Below are 20,194 nucleotides of genomic sequence, written 5' to 3' on the forward strand. Positions count from 1 at the left end.
ACACACACACACATATACATACATACATACATACAACCACACACACACACATATAAATATACACACATATACATACATACATACATACAACCACACACATACATATACATACATACATACATACATACATACAACCACACACACACATATACATACATACATACATACATACATACAACCACACACACACATATAAATATACACACATATACATACATACATACATACATACATACAACCACACACACACACACATATACATACATACATACATACAACCACAGACACACACATATACATACATACATACATACATACATACAACCACACACACACATATAAATATACACACATATACATACATACATACAACCACACACACACATATAAATATACCATATCCCTTGATCCATTCCACTATATCCACTATATTCGTGTAAAGAGGAGTGCAGCCTATTTGACCCTGCTATTCTCAATGGGAGTATTAACCCTTGATGAACTGAGAACTTTGGAAGTTTATTATACCCTCAGCTTAAGGGTGACTGCTGTGTATCATCAATTGTGTGTATATTGTTGTACCCCTGTATTTTTATGGTATACAGATTACTGTATAATTTTTATTTTTAGAATAAGTGCCCCTACTGATCTTTTTTTAATAGCTCTTATTGAATATTTACCATATCCCTTTAAATCACTGTTAAAACACTTTTGCTAATAACACACATTTATAGTACATTTAATATTAGAGATGTGCATCACCAAACAAATTGGTTCATCCAAATCTTTCATAATGAACATTCAGGGACATCTGTTTACCCAAATATTCGTTGGCTGCACTATTCAGTATTTATTTAGTTTTAAACTAAACAAATACTGAACATTCATAGAACCTTCCTGTATTCGGCTGTGATTGACAGATGTTGTAGGTTTATACTTACCTTTAGCTCGCTGGAGAGCCACACAAACCCACTCCTCTTCTTCACAGAGCCTCAACTGTGCTGTTAGAAGGCTTAGCACCATGGCTCACAGGGCCTGCGTTAAAGGAGAATTTCTAAGCCTCCTATTAGCGCGGCTGGGGCTCTGTGAAGAAAAGGAGTGCGTTAGCGCGGCTCTCCAGCGTGCTAAAGGTATGGTTTTAAACCCTTAGAGGTAATTTAAAGAAAACAAATGAATACTGTCGAATTTCATCATTATTTGTTAGTTTTCTTTCAATTCCGTGCATTTATTCGAATATTTGTTATTTTAAAACAAAACAATTATCCATTTTTCGTTACAAATTTGCATTCATAACAAAACAAATAGACATCTCTATTTAATATGTACATATGTGTGTGTAATATACTTTTTATTATATTATGCATGTGATTTGTTATATTCTAGCCCTAACACCTTACTTCTACATGCATGTTACGTTTTTCAGCGCTATCATGTGTTGCTCTCGCATGCTACAAATAACCTAATATGAGCTATGTTAGCAAGACTCACACTATCGTTTGAAAGTATAGGATGCACTAAAAAAAGTCAGAAGCACTAACATTCTCTGGTCAATATCTTTAACCATTGATTTGCAATATCACATTCTGCACTATTCTTAGAGCACTGTTGCAACATGAATAGCACACCCTGCTTAAACAATAGCACTTCACTTGTAATTGAAGCCATAATTGCCTCTCCACAATCTTTACTAATATATATGAAAATGGATAGAAAGAAAAGTAGACATTATTTATTACATTATAAACCTGAATATAAAGGGAAATGAAACCCAAAATTTTCCTTTCATGATTCAAATAGAGTATACAATTTTTAACAACTTTCTAGTTTACTTCTAACATCAAATTTGCATAATTCTCTTGGTATCTTTTCTTGAAGGAGTAGCAATGTAATGTAGGGAGCTAGCTGAACATATTGGGAAAGTCAATGACAAGAAGCATATATGTGCAACCACCAATCGGCAGCTAGCTCCCATTATTAAATTACGGCTCCTGAGCATAACTATGTATTCTTTTAAACAAAAGATACCAAGAAAATTATGCAAATTAGGTAACAGAAGTAAACTGGAAAATTGTCTAATTGAATCATGGAAGAACATGTTTTACTTTACTGTTTCTTTAACTGGGTAAACTCCACCTGGACATTTATACACATCAAATGGAACTAGGTTTTAAGGGATTGCATTAGCATCCACACTGTCTAAAGAGGCCAATCTGAATCACAGTGCATGTGCAGTGAGCCAATCATCTCGCAGTCTAATGTACTGCTCTCAAACCCACCTGAACCAATCGAGGAGGTTGGATTAATGAATGTCAATTGTAAAAAAAAAAAACTTTGATGCTTGATGTGCAAATCATCTTGATCAAGAGCCAACAATTTTAGCTTATATTTGCTTTTATTTCTCACAGAGGCCAGAAATGCAGAACTAACTAGACATCCAAGAATACCTGATTGTAATAGAATAAATACATAAAACATTTTGACTGGATTAAAAAAATGCTGTCCCTTAAAAGGACTTTAAACACCTCTTGCTATTGTGAAAAAATTGTGCTTTTCCCATGCTCCCTAGAGAGGTTAAAAAGCAAATTCTGGGGGGGGCGTGTCTAGGCGAGCGACCCTGGCAGGGTGCAATATCTGAGACTGGTAACCGACTGGAATTTGACAGCAGCAACAACGCTCAAGTGCATATTCTGCTGTATAATCTCTTGCTGAAGAGATTGATATACATGTTTGCTGTGTACATGACTGTCCAATCAGGATCCAAACCGTTTATTCTGTTAGGAGGCCGCCCATCTGCAGAGTTCCTAACACCCCCCCACCCCCAAGTAGCCCGGGTAGTGCAGTCTAGATATGGCTGTAGATCAGGAGGAAGTTTATTTAATTACACAAGCTTGTATGCAACAGTTGAATTTCTGATTAGATTTGAACACCTCACATCTCTTATTGAGTATTGAGACTACAGTGACAAAGTGTAAAACTTTCAAAGTTAGAGAAAAAGGAGGAGATACCATGCCGAATAGCTGTGGAGGACCCTCTCTACCAAGCTATGTCCTTGATTGTGGGGATGCGGTCTGCCCTGCATCATGGGAACAACTGTTTTTATTTACTCAGGAGGAAGGCTCAAAAAGGAAGAACATTTGGAATGATGAGAAGAACAGTGGCCAGCAGATCAATGATTTCTAACATCCCAGATGTCCTCAGGAAAATAAGAAGATATACACAGGTTTTAATTTCCCTCTGGACACTGATATCTGCTTGTTTCTCTTGACTGACTTGAAGGAGAGTGAATGTCTATGGATAATGCTAGCTTGTGTTTCACATTGCAGATAAACATATTTTATTCAGACATTTATGTCCAGTGTTGTTTCCTCCCTGAACCTTCCAAAATTTGTTCCTGTATCAGCGCTCTCTTTGAAGCTGACACCTGGACTGGTGTTGGGTAAATAGTATTTGTGTTGTTGTATTCATGAGGGTGTTCCTGTATCACCTTTGCTTATATAAATGAAGATCGTCGGATCTGACATGAAGCTCTTAAAACTGTTCTGTTTCACCTAGATAGTGTGATGCAGGACTTAGGGGTAGATTTACCAAGCAGCGGATTCTACTATCTACCCTCCTACTTTCCGGCTCACCAGAAATGTAAGTTAAGAACCAGCGGTCATAAGACTGCTGCTCCTTAACTCGTCCGCCACCTAGGGAATGGATTAGATGTTTAGTAGTTTCAGCTCTCAGAAATGGATGAAATTTGGAGATATTGCGTAGGTGGTTGCAACAGGATGAAGAGAGCAATTGAATGTGTGGTATGAAGGACAGATTGGAGTCAAGTGTAACTCCTAGGCAGCAGACTTTGGGTGATGGGGAGATAGTGGTTTCGCCAGCAGTCATAGAAAAGCTAGAAACTGGAGTAGAATTAGAGGGGGAGATTAGAAGGAGCTCAGTCTTGGATATGTTGATTTTAGGTGGTAAGAGGTCATCCAGGAAGAAATACCAGATAAACAGTCACTGATGTGAGAATTGACACATGGAGAGAGTGCAGGGGTGGATAGGTAGATCTGAGTATCATCCGCATAGAGGTGATAGTTGAAGCCATAGCTACTGATAAGTTTACCCGGTGAGGAAGTATAAATAGAGTAGAGTAGAGGACCCAGAACAGAGCCTTGAGGTACTCCAACATACAGAGGCAATGAGGAGGAGGAGTCGCCAGCAAATGAGACAGAAAATGACCTATAAGATAGGTAAGAGTGGATCCAGGAGAGGGCAGTGTCATTGAACCCAAGGGAGCTGAGAGTCCGTAGGAGAAGGGGATGGTCAACAAGGTCAAAGGCAGCAGACAGGGAGTAAGTTAAGTATAGAGTAGTGGCCTTTGTATTTTGCAGAAAAAAGATTGTTAGTAACCTTGGTGAGGGCAGTCTCAGTTGAGAGGGAAGTTGCCGAGAGTGGTAGAGGGGGTGACCGGGGGCGGAGGTTTAAGGTTGCAGTCTTGTGTTACTTCGGATGGTAAGTGTCTTGTTGAAAAATAAGTCTGCCAGGTCTTGAGCACTAAAGGCAGATGAAGGGGGTGGTACAGGTGGTTTTAGGAGTGAGTAAATATAAGAGAAAAGAAGTAAGTTTGCTTGGCTAAGTGAAGGGCAGAGGAGTAAGAATAAAGAATGAATTTCTAGTGGAGGAATTGGTTTCAGAGTGGGATTTCCTCCAGGCACGTTCAGCAGCACGGGAGCATTTTTGCAGGTAGCGTGTTTGCCAAGAGTGCCAGGACTGGAGCAGACGAAGTGGGGTTTTGTGTATTTGTGGAGGAGCAAGGTTGTCAAGTGCAGTGGAGAGAGTAGTGTTAAAGTGGGTTGTAGCAAGGTCAGGGCAGGATATTGTGGAAGTGTAGAGGAGGGGCTTTTGAACAAGGTTGGAAAGTTGGAGAGGATCCATATTGTGCAGATTTCTACAGGTGCAGAGACACGGGGGAGAAGTAGCTTAGCTTGTACATTAAGATTACAGGTGAGCAGATGGTGGTCTGAGTTGGGAAATGTGTGACAGGTGACATCAGAGAGAGAGCAGAGGTAGGAAAATTTCAGATTGATAGAGTGACCGTCGCGGTGAGTAGGAAAAAGGGTGGATTGTGAGAGACCAAAGGAGTTTGTGAGTGAGAGACGTTTAGAGGGAGCAGGGGAAGATGGGTTATTAATGGGGATGTTAAAGTTCACAAGGATTAGAGCAGGTGTATTTGTAGAGAGAAAGTGAGAAAGCCAGGCAGTGTATGCTGTCGGCATTTATCAATGTGCGGCAGACATGATTCACTACAGCAGATCATGTCCGCCTGCACATTGATAAATCTACCCCATAATCCCTATTACATTGTTTGGTTAGCAGTTCAATTGAAACAAGTTATTCCTAAAACAATGCTTTATAGCTATTACTTTTGTGGTACTGCTTACAAATGTCTTTGTTTATTATTTCACTTTGCATTTTTTATCTCAAATGCCTAGTACAATTGCAGTGAGAGTTTTCAATTTAGTTTCTGAATAAGCTAATGTTTAAACATTTACAGCTGGTGATATTTTGTATTAACAGCTAAGCATTATAGTTTCACTTAACAGCAAAGATTCATTGCCTGGCAGACTGTGAGTTCAATCATAATTGACTTCATTTTTTATATGTGGGACTGTAGATTGCTGTAGATAACTGTTTAATGTAAGTCCCATGAAAAAGCTTTTATTGTATTATAGGACAGCATGATCTGTCTAAATGTATTAAAATTGTCAATAGTTCACTGACTATATATGATATTCCCATGAGGTCCCTAGTAAGAGATGGAAGGAGCACTTATGAGAGATTATTAGAGAATTGGCTTTACAGTTGGTTCCTCAGACTTAATTTGATTTTTTAGGCTCTTACTAAAGTCAGTGATGTAAAACTGAAATTTATTTAATTTCTATTAGCTGCTGCCCTATTATAGATGCTGCTTCTTAGAAATCATAACTGACAGATATCCAATCTTTGAGGCTATTATCTTGTGGCTACTATTTTTGTGTTCAAATGCAGTTTATTGACTTCAGTCCCTTTATAAGGTAATATATAGACTTTTATATAAATCTTTGAACACCTTTTGCTGCCTATATTTAATTTATAGCTAGCTAGTAAACTATTCTAGCTAATAGAGTTGTTAGTAAAGTACAAAGTTTAATCTTGATATGTTTAACTCTAAGATGTCCATTTACAGTTTCCTCCTTCTAATTAAAAAAGAGATTATTTGTCCATGTAGATGTTATATTATATTATCAGGACCCAAGAGTGGTCCTATAAATATTTCTCTCCAGAAATTCCCCTTTTCTAGTAAGTTACTTTATTAAGAAGTCCAAGAGAGGCTGCTATTTTCCATTTCGGGCTATGGGGTAGATTTATCAAGCAGTGGATGCTGCAATCTACCCCCCGAAGTTTTAGGTCCACCTGAAACTTAAGTTAAGAAGCAGCAGTCCTTAGTCCCTGTGTTGTATGTATTGCACATTTTATGTTTGTCATGAGGGTAATGTATATTACTTGATATTTTACTTCAATTAAAAAAAGCAAATTCTTTAACCTACAAATCAAACAACTGGTTTTGACAAATCTCTTAGCAGAGCCTGTTGGAGCAGGGGGGAGCCTTGACCCGACAGAGGGGTAACCCCTACAGGGGAAGTTGTGGTGATTGCTGTTAATGTTGGAGGAGCCGGAAAGCAGAAGAAGGTCACTGGATTTTTTTTGCATCGGATGAACTTCCCTCCCACCCAGGAGTAGTATTTTGTTGCAGTGGTGTGGCGGGGTGAATGCCTAAAATGATTGGTAAATCTTATTGCACAACCCTTGCAACCTGAGTTAACAATGGGCAAGCATTTTCCCTTAAACAGTAAGGAACTAATTGAAGGAGCACTTATGGCATGTGGTTCCTAATTAAGATTTAATAAAGCTGAGTCCAATTTATACCACAATGTTGCTGTCTGTTTGGTTAGTTGGGAAATGGGAATATGTTAAGAAGGGGGTTTGGGTGATAAACTAAAACGATTGCTGGGGTCAAGGCTTTTGCAGCAATTTGAAAACCTAGGTTAAAGATTTCACTTTTGTGTGGGACAAATGTCAACTTTTAAATAAAAGTTACAGATTTTTAATGACCATTTAAACTGTGCTGATTTAGAAACAGTTCTAAGTGGTTTAGACTAGGGTTGCACTGATACCGATACTAGTATCGGTATCGGTGCCGACCCAAGTATTTGCATGAGTACTTGTACTCATGCAAATGCACCGATACTTAAACCTATACTTAAACCGATACCTCCATTTCCTACCCATACGCTATCTTGTGGAGTTTTTTTCAAACTGCATGTTTCCATTTCATTTTAAGCTGTAGTGGAGACTCAACTAAAAATGGTTCACTTCTGTTCTGCCAATACAAATTGCTGTTGTATTGTATTATTGTAAGAGAGATCACTGTACCTTGTTCAGACAAACCCCTGAAATACTGGGCGGTTAATAAACTGAGATTTCCAGCTCTAGCTAAAATGACCCAAAATTATCTTTCTGCCCCATGCAGTAGTGCTGAAAGTGAAAAACTGTTCAGCTTAGCATCAAACAACATTACTGATAGCAGAAACAGACGTATAGCTGAACATACAGAGATGCTGTTCCTTAAAAAGAACTTGCTACTAACTTTTGAAAAAATATTTTAATTGCTAGATTGCCTGTTATACTGCTAGTTCTTACCTTGCACAATTATGCTCAAAACATACTGTTTTATTATTTCATAATGTCTTTTGCGTTACAGTTCTTCCTAATTATAAAGAAGCTATCTTAAATCATTAGTCTCTATTGTGCTTGGGACACTGTCACATGACATAAAAAAGTATCGGTAATTGGTATCGGCGAGTATTTAAAAAAAAGTATCGGTACTTGTACTCGGTCTTAAAAAAATGGTATCGGTGCAACCCTAGTTTAGACCAAATAAAGACATTGCATACTTGCCAACTGTCCCGTTTTTGCCGGGACAGTCCCGGAATTTGGGACCGGGTCCCGGCCTTTAAAATGTCCCGGACTGTCCCGGCAAGAGTAGCAGGCTGCAGCACTTTTTGAGTTAGCTAGCGCGATCGTGCCACTCTGAGGCCCTCCTTTGAATTTTTAATTCTCCAATCTCGCGCGGTCAGCAGCAGCGACGAGCAGAGGTGATGTCATCAGGCATCTCACGTGACCACCCCGCGTTGCCGCTCACTAGACTCAACACGCGGCAGCAAGCAGGAGGGACACAGTACTGTCTGACAGAGCAGCTGAGAGTGTCACTACTGTCGCACACACGCCCGGGGCCTAATCCTCTGACTTGAGCCGATCTGGACCAGAGAGGTGAGACTCAGCCCTGCATAAATGAACCGGCTCAGCTCAAGCTGCAATAAAAGGTTTAAAGCCAGCTCAGCTGCTACTGCTAATACCAACCGTGAAAGACCAGAATTATTTAAAAAAATATTAATAACATTTTTTGGGACTTATTAGTTTTATTTGTCAGACTGAAACACCAATGAATTATTTAAAAAAATATTAATAACATTTTTTGTGACTTATTAGTTTTATTTGTCAGACTGAAACAGTACACCAATGAATTATTTAAAAAAATATTAATAACATTTTTTGTGACTTATTAGTTTTATTTGTCAGACTGAAACACCAATGAATTATTTAAAAAAATATTAATAACATCTTTTGTGACTTAAGTTTTATTTGTCAGACTTAGTCTGTTATGCTAGGAAAAAGGGTAATAACAAAATGACAAACTATAAACTAACTGTAACAACCAGCAGGTAGATAATTTGCAAATCTGAGGGGTAATTAAAAAATAGTAAAGCTTCTTAATTTTTTAATTACCCTGGCTGATATTAGCAAATGATCTGCCACTGTTATAATATACAGAGTTTATTTGTTATTATCTGTTGGTTCTGAAGCTTTACTACAAAATATCTGTACTTACAGAACCAACAGATTAGATAACAAATAAACTGTATACAGTGGCAGATCATTTGCTAATAATATAGCCAGGGTAATTAAAAAATTAAGAAGCTTTACAGAAAAATATCTCTACCAGCAGATATAACAAATAAATCAACATCTTAGTGGCAGATTATTTGCTAATAGCATTGAGATAGGCATTCCATGCCCCCCCTACATAATAATATATAGCCCCCATGTGTCACCCAGCATATAATATATAGCCCCATCCCCCTTCATAATATTTTGCCCCTTAGTGCTAACCCTGCATAAATATCTGCCACCCATGTGCCCCCTCTACATAATATCTGCCCCCCATGTGTCCCCCTGCATGATATCTGTTCCCCATGTGCCCCCCTGCACAATGTCTGGTCCCTAATGTGCCCCTTGCAAAATGTTTGTCCCCTATGTTACCCCCTGCATAATTGCTGGTCCCCATGATGTGCCACCTTCCTAATATCTGGTCCCCACGTGACATGGCCCCTGCATATTATCTGGTCCACATGTGTCCCCCCTGCACAATGGCTGGACCCAATGTTCCCCCTGCATACTATGTAGTCCCCATATGCCCACCTCCACAGTGTCTGGCCCCTATGTGCCCCCCTGCATAACATATGGCCCACTTGAGCCTTGCATCACACAACTAAAAATCCCACACTCTGCAAAATGTTGGCACTTCCTGCAGCAGAGGGCAGGAAAATGTGTATAGCCAGAGTGACAGCTGTTTGTACAGGGTGTATATAACCAGTCTGCTGGTGATTATAACTCCTTATTAGCTGCTCTAGATTTCTCCCTGTAGAAACAAATGCTACATATAATCAGTTGTCTCTTTATAACACACCGTGCTATAAATATTCATGTTATAGCTTTGCTTATTATGACCACCTCTTCTCTCAGGGCATTTTGACAGTGTTTCACCCCTAGAGGGTGTTAGTTCATGTGTGTCATATAGATAACACTGTGCTCACGCATGTGGAGTTCCAGGGAGCCAGCTCTGATTGGCTAAAATGGATGTCTGTCAAAAGAACTGAAATAAGGGGGCAGTTTGCTGAGGCTTAGATACAAGGTATTTACAGAGGTAAAACGTGTATTTTTATAACTGTGTTGGTTATGCAAAACTAGGGAATTGGTAATAAAGAGATTATCTATCTTTTTTTTTTTTTAGAATCAAAGATTTTTATTGAGGCAATACGAGAAAAAGAAAGAACATATACAGAATATACTTTTTGCATTACTTTGGTAAATTTTGCATACAAGACATTGTTTATCCATTGAACAATGAAACCTTTTCATATAAAAGAATAAAGAAATCTTAATTCAGATATCATACATGTATCTCACCAAAAGAACGTAATGAAAATGAAGGGCATTGTATGCGAATACAAAATCAAATACATATAATCAAGCATTACCTCTTTTTTCTTTTTGTTTCTTATATAAACACATAACCAAGTGATAGAATTTAAACAGCCTGAAAATCTTATACTTCTTATAGGATGGTAGATTAATTATAATATGGATGTATTAATTATCTGGAAATGGACAAATTATAGGGTGTCACAACAAGTTGCTCCTACTAAATGCACGTTATTGGAGGACAAGTTGCCTCATTTTCTTTATAGACAAAAGCATAAGAGCAACTTAGAACAGTACAATATCAATAGCGGGTATATACCGCTTGTTTGTCCACCTAAAATAAGGGTGGACGGTAGCTAAATATTGTGGGCGGGGGGGGGCGGAGCCATAAGTGATATTGGAGCCAACAAATTTCCCAGGTTGTTATTATGTTGGCTGATCTTTATAAGTATGCTTAAGAATACATTGGTAGTAATAAACAGCATGTAAATATGGGCTATACTAGACGATATTAAAGATAAAAATTGGGTATTATTGTATATTAATCCTTCATTAGGGTATATGATATATCTGATAAAAATGAGTAAAGTGAAATCATACTAAACATTAAGTATATACATGGCTAACCCCTTTCTATCATAGTAGCATAGGGTCTAGCAGGTATAGGTATATAGTTGTGGTACTTACATATAAGTGTACCTTTAAGATAGATTATAATAATCTACAAAATTAGGAAATAGCTATATGTCCGGTGTGGGCCAAGGACTGCAGTACCATATGTATTTCAGAACGTCAATATAACTCTGGCTAATACTTAGTGTGGTAGCTTTATATGTTGTGAGCCAGTATGTAGCATTCAGCAGTAGTAAAAATAGTGTCATAAGGATAGTTATCCTGCTCTTTGGGAAACTAAAGACTGTAGATATAATTATATGGTATAAAATTACATTGTTTAACTACAGAGAGGTTATAAAAAGAAATATGTGAGATGGCTAGAACAGTAAACAACATGACAGATATCAGTTGCGTAGAACTATATAAACACAATATAGAGAGAACCAAATACAATTATATGATACTATGTGATATAGTATCGTTGATAGCATTATTATAGCTTGGATGTGGTTTACATATTATGAATAAAGGAGAGCATTAGGTTATAAAAAATACTCTGAGCTCAATCTAACATTAGGATAACATGGAAAAATTATTGATATGACAGACGGATGGAGACAATGAAATGTAACAGGAAAAACTGTGACGATAACTAACTAAAGTGAACCTATGCGCTGTCATATTAAGGTAAAAATATATGATATAGACTTCTTGAGTAAGTCCTCTCAAGCTATATTGTATCAGCAACTAATAACATGGCAGCAGTATCAAAACTATAGTGGAGAGTCCTCAGGCGACCCTATCTACAAGGAAGTTCATGGCCCACTGTTAGGATAAAGTTAGAAAGTTAACGGGCCAGGGCAGATCCGGAGAACACTGACACAGCTCCGAGTACAGTTCTATGCGGGGTATGCGTAACAGAGTAATGTTTAGTCATGCAGGGCTTGCACTGAACTAGGATAAAAATAAAGATGGTCTAATGTAAAAGATCTGTGTATAGATTTCCTTCTTAGTGAGAGCTCAGTTAGAGGGTCTCTAACAATAAGGGAGTGACCGGGTCCCCAGAATTACCCCACACCTCTCCTTTGTTGCCTCTCAAGCTGAAACAAATAGAAAATGCAAGTCCATTGCAGATTAGCCTGGGGAGGTTCCGAATTACTCAGATCGCCGTCTAAGTGCAAACCGGGGCTAATGTTCCAGGTCTCAACATGCAGTTGTGAACCACCCGTTAGCGACACATAAACATCAGGTAGCTGGGGGATATTTCCGGGAAATAGCACAGTCCCATATGGATATAGTAAGTCAGCGCTCCATCGCATTGCAACTACCGATGCTACCGACGGAGTTGGAGTAAGTGGATGTGATTTCATGTATATCTGCGATGTGTTCACTCTCCGTTCTAGAGGGATAGTTACATTTGCTTTTTTTGCGGGTAAGGTTAGCCGCAGGGTTAGCTCCTTGTGTTCTAAAGGCTCTTGCTCCCGGTGATGAGTATCTATCTCAAAAGATGGCTCATTTGCCCTAAACAGGGAAGTTTCGCTGTTCCCGTCAGGGTCTAGAGCAGTCGCCATTTTAGGTGTTAGATTGGTTTCCATGATATGCTGATCTCTAAGTATGAGCGTTAGCTCCACAAAGTTGTGATCCATCTTCTCCTCTAAATTATCCAACAGGGCTTTCATCTGTTTATAGAAATCCTCCATGTTTGAAATGTATAATTTAGGCTATAGAACACAGAGATCCTTCAGCCTCGTGGTTAGATCAGCCGGTACAGGGCCAAACAGATACCTCAGCGAATGTATAAACTTCGTTAAGTTAGGTTGTAGAAGGGCTGCTCCACTTCCCCATAGGTGTAGTTTAAAGATTCAGATGAGAAATGTATATTATGCTGTCTATATAGCTAGATATTTGCTAATTTTGCAGGAGCTCAAAGGCTGTGCGTCCTGTCTCTTCAGTGGCTAGCTCCGCCCCCCTGAGATTATCTATCTTTTAAAACAATGCAAATTCTGGTGTACACAGAATTGGAATGTTTTCAACACAATGAGATAGCAGTAGCATATGATGCATGGGCCATTTATTTAATTAATTCCATTCTGTACATTCTACTTCTATTTTCATATTTTAATTTTATATATATATATATATATATATATATATATATATATTCTGCACCATAAATAAATAGGCAGAGCTAAATTATGCTAATTATGTGGGTTTGGCAAAGTGGGCGGGGCTTTAGGGCAGGGGGGGTGGTTAAACATTCCATGCAGGTAATTGATAGCTGCAAAGTGTCCCTGGAAATTTTTTTCAAATGTTGGCAACTATGACATTGTGCTAGCTACAAATTATTAAAAATATTAAAAATGTGCAGTTTAATATCTACTACATATCCATTTTAAGTTTACAGTGACCATTTGTCATAAATTATGAGTCAAATACATCTTTTCAGTCACTCCATCTGGCTGCAATCTTATTCAACTATATTTAAATGCAATTTCGGTTTTAGCTTCAGAGCTGATTAAGGGAAAAAAAAGATATATTCATGCTTTTTTTTTTACAATTTCATTCTTTTTGATAAATAATTTGAAGAAGTGTTTTAATGAGGTGACCCACTGAGCTTGTTGTTCTATGTATAAGTCTCTGGGCTCCTATGACCTTTAAGAAATAGCTGTCAATAAATAAAGCAGTTTATTCAAAGATTAAACTGTTTATTTTTATTTTATTTAGTGTTATTTTTATTTTATTTTGGGGGTTTTGGTGGGTGGGGGGAAATTTACTGTTGGGGGGCACTTATTATTTTTAAAGGTAAAAGAGCTGTTTAACTTAGGACAATGCCCTACAAAAGGCCCTTTTTATGGCTATTGGTAGTTTAGATTAGGGTTTTTTTTTATATCATTTTTTTTTATATAATTTTGTTTAGTTTTTCTGTAATGACTTTTTTAATTTTTGCATTTTAATGTTAGGATTTTTTTTTATTTTAATTGTAATTTAGTTGTAATTGGGGTTAATTTAGGGGGTGTTAGGTTAGGGGGCTTAGTAATTAAACTAGTTATTTACAATGTGGAGGGTTTGGCAGTTTAGAGGTTAATAGGTTAATTAGGTTGATAGTGATGTGGGTGTTTGGCGGTTTAGAGGTTAATTGGTTAATTTGGTTTATTGTGATGTGGGGGTTGGTGGTTTAAGAGCTAATAGGTTAATTAGGTTTATTGCATTGTGGGTGGTTGACGGTTAAGGGGTTAATATTTTAATTATGTTATATGCGGATTAGGGGTTAGTTACTTAATTGTTTTGCGATGTGGGGGTTGACGATTTAGGTGTTTGTTAATACTTTGTGCGGGAGGTTAGTTGTTTTTTGTTATATTTAGTGCGGGTGTTTTTAAAAAAAAATTTGCGGGCGATTATGTGTTTTTTAGTTATTTGGTGCAGGAGGTTGCATGTTTTTTTTTAAGGCTTCAAGTTTGCCTACTCTGCATCCAGGTGGATTCCAAAAATGTCAGGGTGGTGAAAGAATCTACCTGCGGTGGATTCTTTCACCACCCTGCCATTTTCGGAATCCCCTGAGATGCAGCTTCGCTGTATCCAGGTAGATTCTTTTGACTGCGCGTGCAGCCAACATTCTTTTGGCTGCCTCGCGCAGCCAACATTCCTTTGAGGATGCGTGCGCAACTGGGGACAGACACATAACAAACGCGATTATAGTATAGAAGTGAAATGCAGAAATTTCCAATAAATGTTTTCTGAGAAATGTAATATATTTTATTTTGATAGCTATTACAAAGGAGCTGAAAAACCTAGACATACAATAGTATTGTAGCATTTTGTGAGTTGAAATCGCCATACTATATCTATAATGAATACAAAGATACTATTTTTTATAATTTATTTAACACCTTGTAATTACAATACATTTCTGTTTTGATGCTATAGAAAAACATTTCTAAACATTTTTTTGTTGTGATTGTTTTTAAATATCCAATCTCTACCCGCCATTTGCCTTATTTAGAGGAGCCACAGCTGCCAAGGCTAGTCACTGTCATAGAGTTAGTATAGATTGCATTGCTTTTCAGTTGTTATCTGTTGAAGCCATTTCAAAACATATGTGTAGCAGGGTTATCCTTGAGAAGTCTGCAGTGTGCTTTTTCAGGTTTGAGACATTACATAACTAAATTATATAAAAGTAGGGGGAAATAAATAATAAAAGTATATTGTAAAGGGGGCGTGTCCAGGTGGTAAGTTTTGGGAACCATGTAAGAATTCAAAACAAGGAGCTCTAAGAATCAAAAGTTAAGTGACCCATCCATCTCAAATAACTTCATCTGGTAATAGAAGACTTCAAGCTGCACAGTTTGATACCGCTACTGGTGAACCTACCTTGTTGAGAGCCCTAGTCTGGACAATTGGAGATGTCGGTGGCAGCCACACATTAATCGCCCCCGGTTAACAGGTTAAGGCAGCCACAGTTGGAATGCTACAACTTTTGTATCTTTACAGCATAACGCTCATTCTTTATTGTGGATAAGGGATACTGTGGTCTGGATGGAGACATGGACTGTATCTAAAGGCATAAGGGGCAAACCTCCTATTCCGTCTTAAATTAATCTAGACTTACCCAAAATAAATACACAACACATATGTATGTGGGAAAAGACCGGTCACGGTCGCATTTATTAACCTAACCTTTATCACGGCTAAATGCCGTGGGGGTGGGAGGTATAACTCCCTCAGAACCTGATTCTTCTCTTGCTCTTGCAGGGCCTCTCATCCCTGGGACCTCCTTCACCACTTCAGCATATCTCCTTGGAGGAACAGATGTTCTCTTTGCTCGCCTCATCTTGCTACAGCAACAAAAGTTCTTCTTGAAGTCTGTGCACTGGAACAAAGAGGCCGGATCTACTGCAACAAGAACCTTTAAAGGTGAGTAGAAACCCCCGCCCCCACAATTGCAACATTGTTTTACCTAGAACCATCCAGACTTCAAGTCCCTTGCCCCTTAATTTTGCTACAGGCCCACTAGAGGGCCCTCCACTTCCATAAGGGGCAAACCTCCTATTCCGTCTTAAATTAATCTAGACTTACCCAAAATAAATACACAACACATATGTATGTGGGAAAAGACCGGTCACGATCGCATTTATTAACCTAACCTTTATCACGGCTAAATGCCGCATCAGGCAACTTTCAATTTTATAACTTGTAACAAGTTCAGCAAAAAATTGGTGGCGGCATCTAATCCTTATCCTAACCCCTACTGACAGCCGGCCCGGACCCCCCAATCGGGGGACTGCAGCGCAGCACGGGTTGCTTGCGCCCAAAATGGCAGAGAGAGATAGTTGCAGAACTGTAGAGATCTTCAACCAAAGATTAGTAAAGGGGAGGACCCCCCAGGCCGGCACCCGGCAGGCATCCCTCCTCCATCCAAGGGTGTCACTCAAATCTCTCTCTACCCGCTTCGGGGGACCGAGCCGACCGCCACAAGAGAACAGCTCCCTGCCCTCTTGCCGCCACCACACCTAACACAACCAGCATTAACTCAATAACTTAAATTAAACATGTAACACTGTCCATAGAACAAAACTTACTGAGAAACTTTATAAAACTGATAGCAAACTCCTTCTAATGTCTGCCAGAAAAATGTCCATCCCAGCATCCGCCAGGTGAACACCGTCTGGACGGTATAAATCCTTCTTGTCGGCTGTAATTGAGTCATGCCGAATTACAAAGCCGCCCAATGCCGTGACCGTTCTCCCTACTTCGCGGTTGACTTTTTTCTTGACATTATATGCCGCCCTTTGTGTCACAATATGTCTCCAGCGCAGCCGTGCAACCACGTTGGACCACCCTACTTGCACACCTTGGAGCCAAGCATACACCCATCATATATCAGACACCATCTTTCTGATCAAATCCAACACTGGGACAGCACCCAAGTCATTGCCTCCCACATGCAAAATTACAATCTGAGGCTTCCCCCACCTCCTGTGAGCATCCTGGAGGAGTGCTGGCAAATCATCCCAAGCCAATCCCCTGCGACCCAACCAACGCACATTGGCCCTTGACCATGGAATTCCCAGCTGCTGCCCTTTTGGTAACCTCAACGCCCTGATGGCCGCCCAATGAATAAATGAGTTGCCCACTATCCACACGCGTGATGAAGGGGTATTCCTGCCTGAAAGGACATGACATAAATGCTGAGCAACACTCATACAGATTGCCCCCCCTTCAGACCTAAGAAGCCAGAGAGAGCTCCCTTCTCACCCCTCCCACTCCCCGGAGGCCCTTCTGACTAGCGTTGAGTGACCTGTCCTCCTGTTTTTTGCTCCGACCCCCGTGAAATCTTCACCGGCCGAATATACAACTTATACCTGCCCGACTTCCAGCGCCCCAGTCGCTGAATTTCCGTGCCTGAAGACCCGCATGCAGCAGCCGATGTCGCAGCCCCGATTCTAAATGAGTGAGACCCTATATTAGCAGGATCCAACCCAGCCACCTTCGCTGCTCTCGCCAGAACCCTGCGGAACTGGAAGGCAGATAAGGATGACCCATCCTCATGTACGAGTAGTTGCAGAGGACCCGCCGGGTGCACTGTGCAAAACTTCTCGAAGTTCCACACTGGGCAACAATCCTCCACCGCTGACCTGCCCAAGCATAACCATGCTCCTTTTCCTGCTTGGTCCGTTTTCGACCTAGGAATGAGCAACATAAGGCCATTCTCAGCCGGCCGTACATTTTTCCACAGAATACCGCCAGCGCCCCCAGAGCACGACGACGCCACTAACTCCCCAATCCTAAGTGCCCCCGCAAACGCCAATGCAAATGCCGCGCGGAACAACAAAACTTCGAACTCAGAGGAGAATACCTCCCCCAAGCATCCCATCAACGCCTGCAGACGAGAAGGCGTGATGGGCTCCCTGTGGTCAGGAGGGCGAGGGTCGACGCAACCCCATCCCTTCAGTACCTGCCTAACCAGGAATGACCCCGAAAAATCTGGAATACCAAATGTTCTATTAAAGAACGCCATGGCAGCCAACCTACTTTGAGCAGCCAATCTAGAGGTTCCCTCCTTCCGCAAGCTCGCCAGCCACTCTAGGACCTGTACCTGTGATGCCTTGTGCACCTCAAACCCTTGATTAACAGCAAAACGTTCCCACACCCTCCAGTGACTCACATAGGTTGTCCATGACTTAGGCGCCACTGAAGCCCGAATCAAAGGGATAATAGTTTCCCAGCCTCTGCCATCTGCCAAAGAAAAGGAGGGCATGTCAAGCCATTCTGCTCTGCCTGAGGGGCAGCCTGCCTAAATATTTCCCAATTAAACCTAGACAATGCATCCGCAACCACATTATGGACGCCTGGGACGTGACGGGCCACAAAGCAAATGTTAAGCTGCAAGCAGCGCAACACCAAGTGCCAAAGGTAGGTGACTACCCTCGGGGAAGAAGCTGATAGCCTGTTGATGGCGTATACAACACTCATATTATCAGACCAAAAGACTACCGATTTGTTGGCCAGTATTGGACCCCACAGTTCAATTGCTACCACAATAGGAAACAGCTCCAACAGCGTCAGATTCCTGTTAAGGCCAACTGTAACCCACTCCCTAGGCCAAGGAGCGGCGCTCCACGACCTATTCAAGTAAGCCCCGTAGCCGTGGCTGCCAGCTGCGTCTGTAAACAGATGCAACGCCTGATTTGACTTGGGCTCTTCCTGCCAAATACAGACGCCATTAAACTGACTCAAAAATTCTTCCCAGACCTCTAAGTCATCCCTCATGGCTTGCAACACTTTAAAACGCTGCGCCCCGTCACGTGGCCCCCTTAATTGTTCTTCCAATCGTCTGTTGAAAACTCTGCCCATGGGAATAGCCCTACCGGCAAAATTCAGCATTCCAAGTAAGGATTGCAGATCTTTTTTGGACACCCAAGTTGCCCTTTTTACAGCCCCTACGGCCCCCAACAAGCGCACCACTTTGTCACCTGGCAACCGGCATACCTCAGCCACCGTATCAATTTCTATACCTAGAAATGTGAGACAAGTGCACAGCCCCTGCGTCTTATCTGACGCCAAAGGGACACCAAACCTGCCCATCATGTCATGCATAACATCCATTAGGACCCTACATTCCGATGTGTCCGCATGCCCTACCAGAAGAAAGTCATCCAAGTAGTGGGCCATGGCCCCACCACCCGACACCTTCCGTATATCCCAGTGAAGAAACGTACTGAAACTTTCAAATAGGGCACATGACAACGAGCAACCCATGGGCAAGCAACGATCAACATAAAATTCCCCTTCAAATTTCATGCCCATCAGCCTAAAGGCCGACGGGTGCAAAGGGAGAAGCCTACACGCTGACTCAATGTCCAGCTTAGACATCAAAGCCGCATTTCCCCTGTCTCTGACCAGTGCCAATGCCTTGTCAAAAGACTGGTAGTGCACCGAACTAAGCTCGGAGTCAATGGCATCATTCACAGATGCCCCTTTGGGGTAAGACAAGTGGTGTATAAGCCGAAACTTGCCTGAATCCTTTTTTGGGACAACCCCCAACGGAGACACCACCAGGTCCGGAAGAGGCTTAGCCCTGAACGGGCCCGCAACTCTCCCCAAGGACAATTCTTTAGCTAACTTTTCCCTAACCACACCAGGAAACTCATAGGCTGATTTCAGATTCCTATGCAACGAGGAACCCACCACCCGGCCCGACACAGGTATCCTAAACCCCTCCGCCAAACCCCGGCGGAGGAGTTCGGCTACTCCCCTGTCTGGGTACTGTGCCAGCCACACGGCCATGGCCTCAAGCCTAAGAGGCATTGGGGCCTTTGTTCCCAGGGGCCCCTTTTTGGAACTGCTTGTCTCCGCCAGCCTCTCTCTTCTTGCAATCAACACCTGGGTGTGGGCCGCTGCAGAACTTGCAGATGTGACGAAAGGAGCAACTTGCCCCCCTGTCACACTGCTTGTCCTGAAACTTCCAGCATTCCCGTCCGCGTCTCTTCGGACGCGGGGTGCCAGGCCGCGCAGGACCAGTCCGCGGGCCTGGTGTCTGGCCCGCTTGACCTTCCAACCCCAATTTGGACCACAGGTATAAATCCTGCATCCCAAAGTGGAGCATAGGGTTCCCTACCATCTTCCTACGAAAGGCCATGTCATATTCGCGCCACGCTCCTTCCCTGAATCTGGCATGGACATCATCGATAGTGTCTTCATATTTAAAGAGGTTATGCCCTTGCGTCTGCCACTTATCCAA

Source organism: Bombina bombina, chromosome 3, assembly GCF_027579735.1.
Source record: "Bombina bombina isolate aBomBom1 chromosome 3, aBomBom1.pri, whole genome shotgun sequence".
Classification (NCBI taxonomy): domain Eukaryota; kingdom Metazoa; phylum Chordata; class Amphibia; order Anura; family Bombinatoridae; genus Bombina; species Bombina bombina.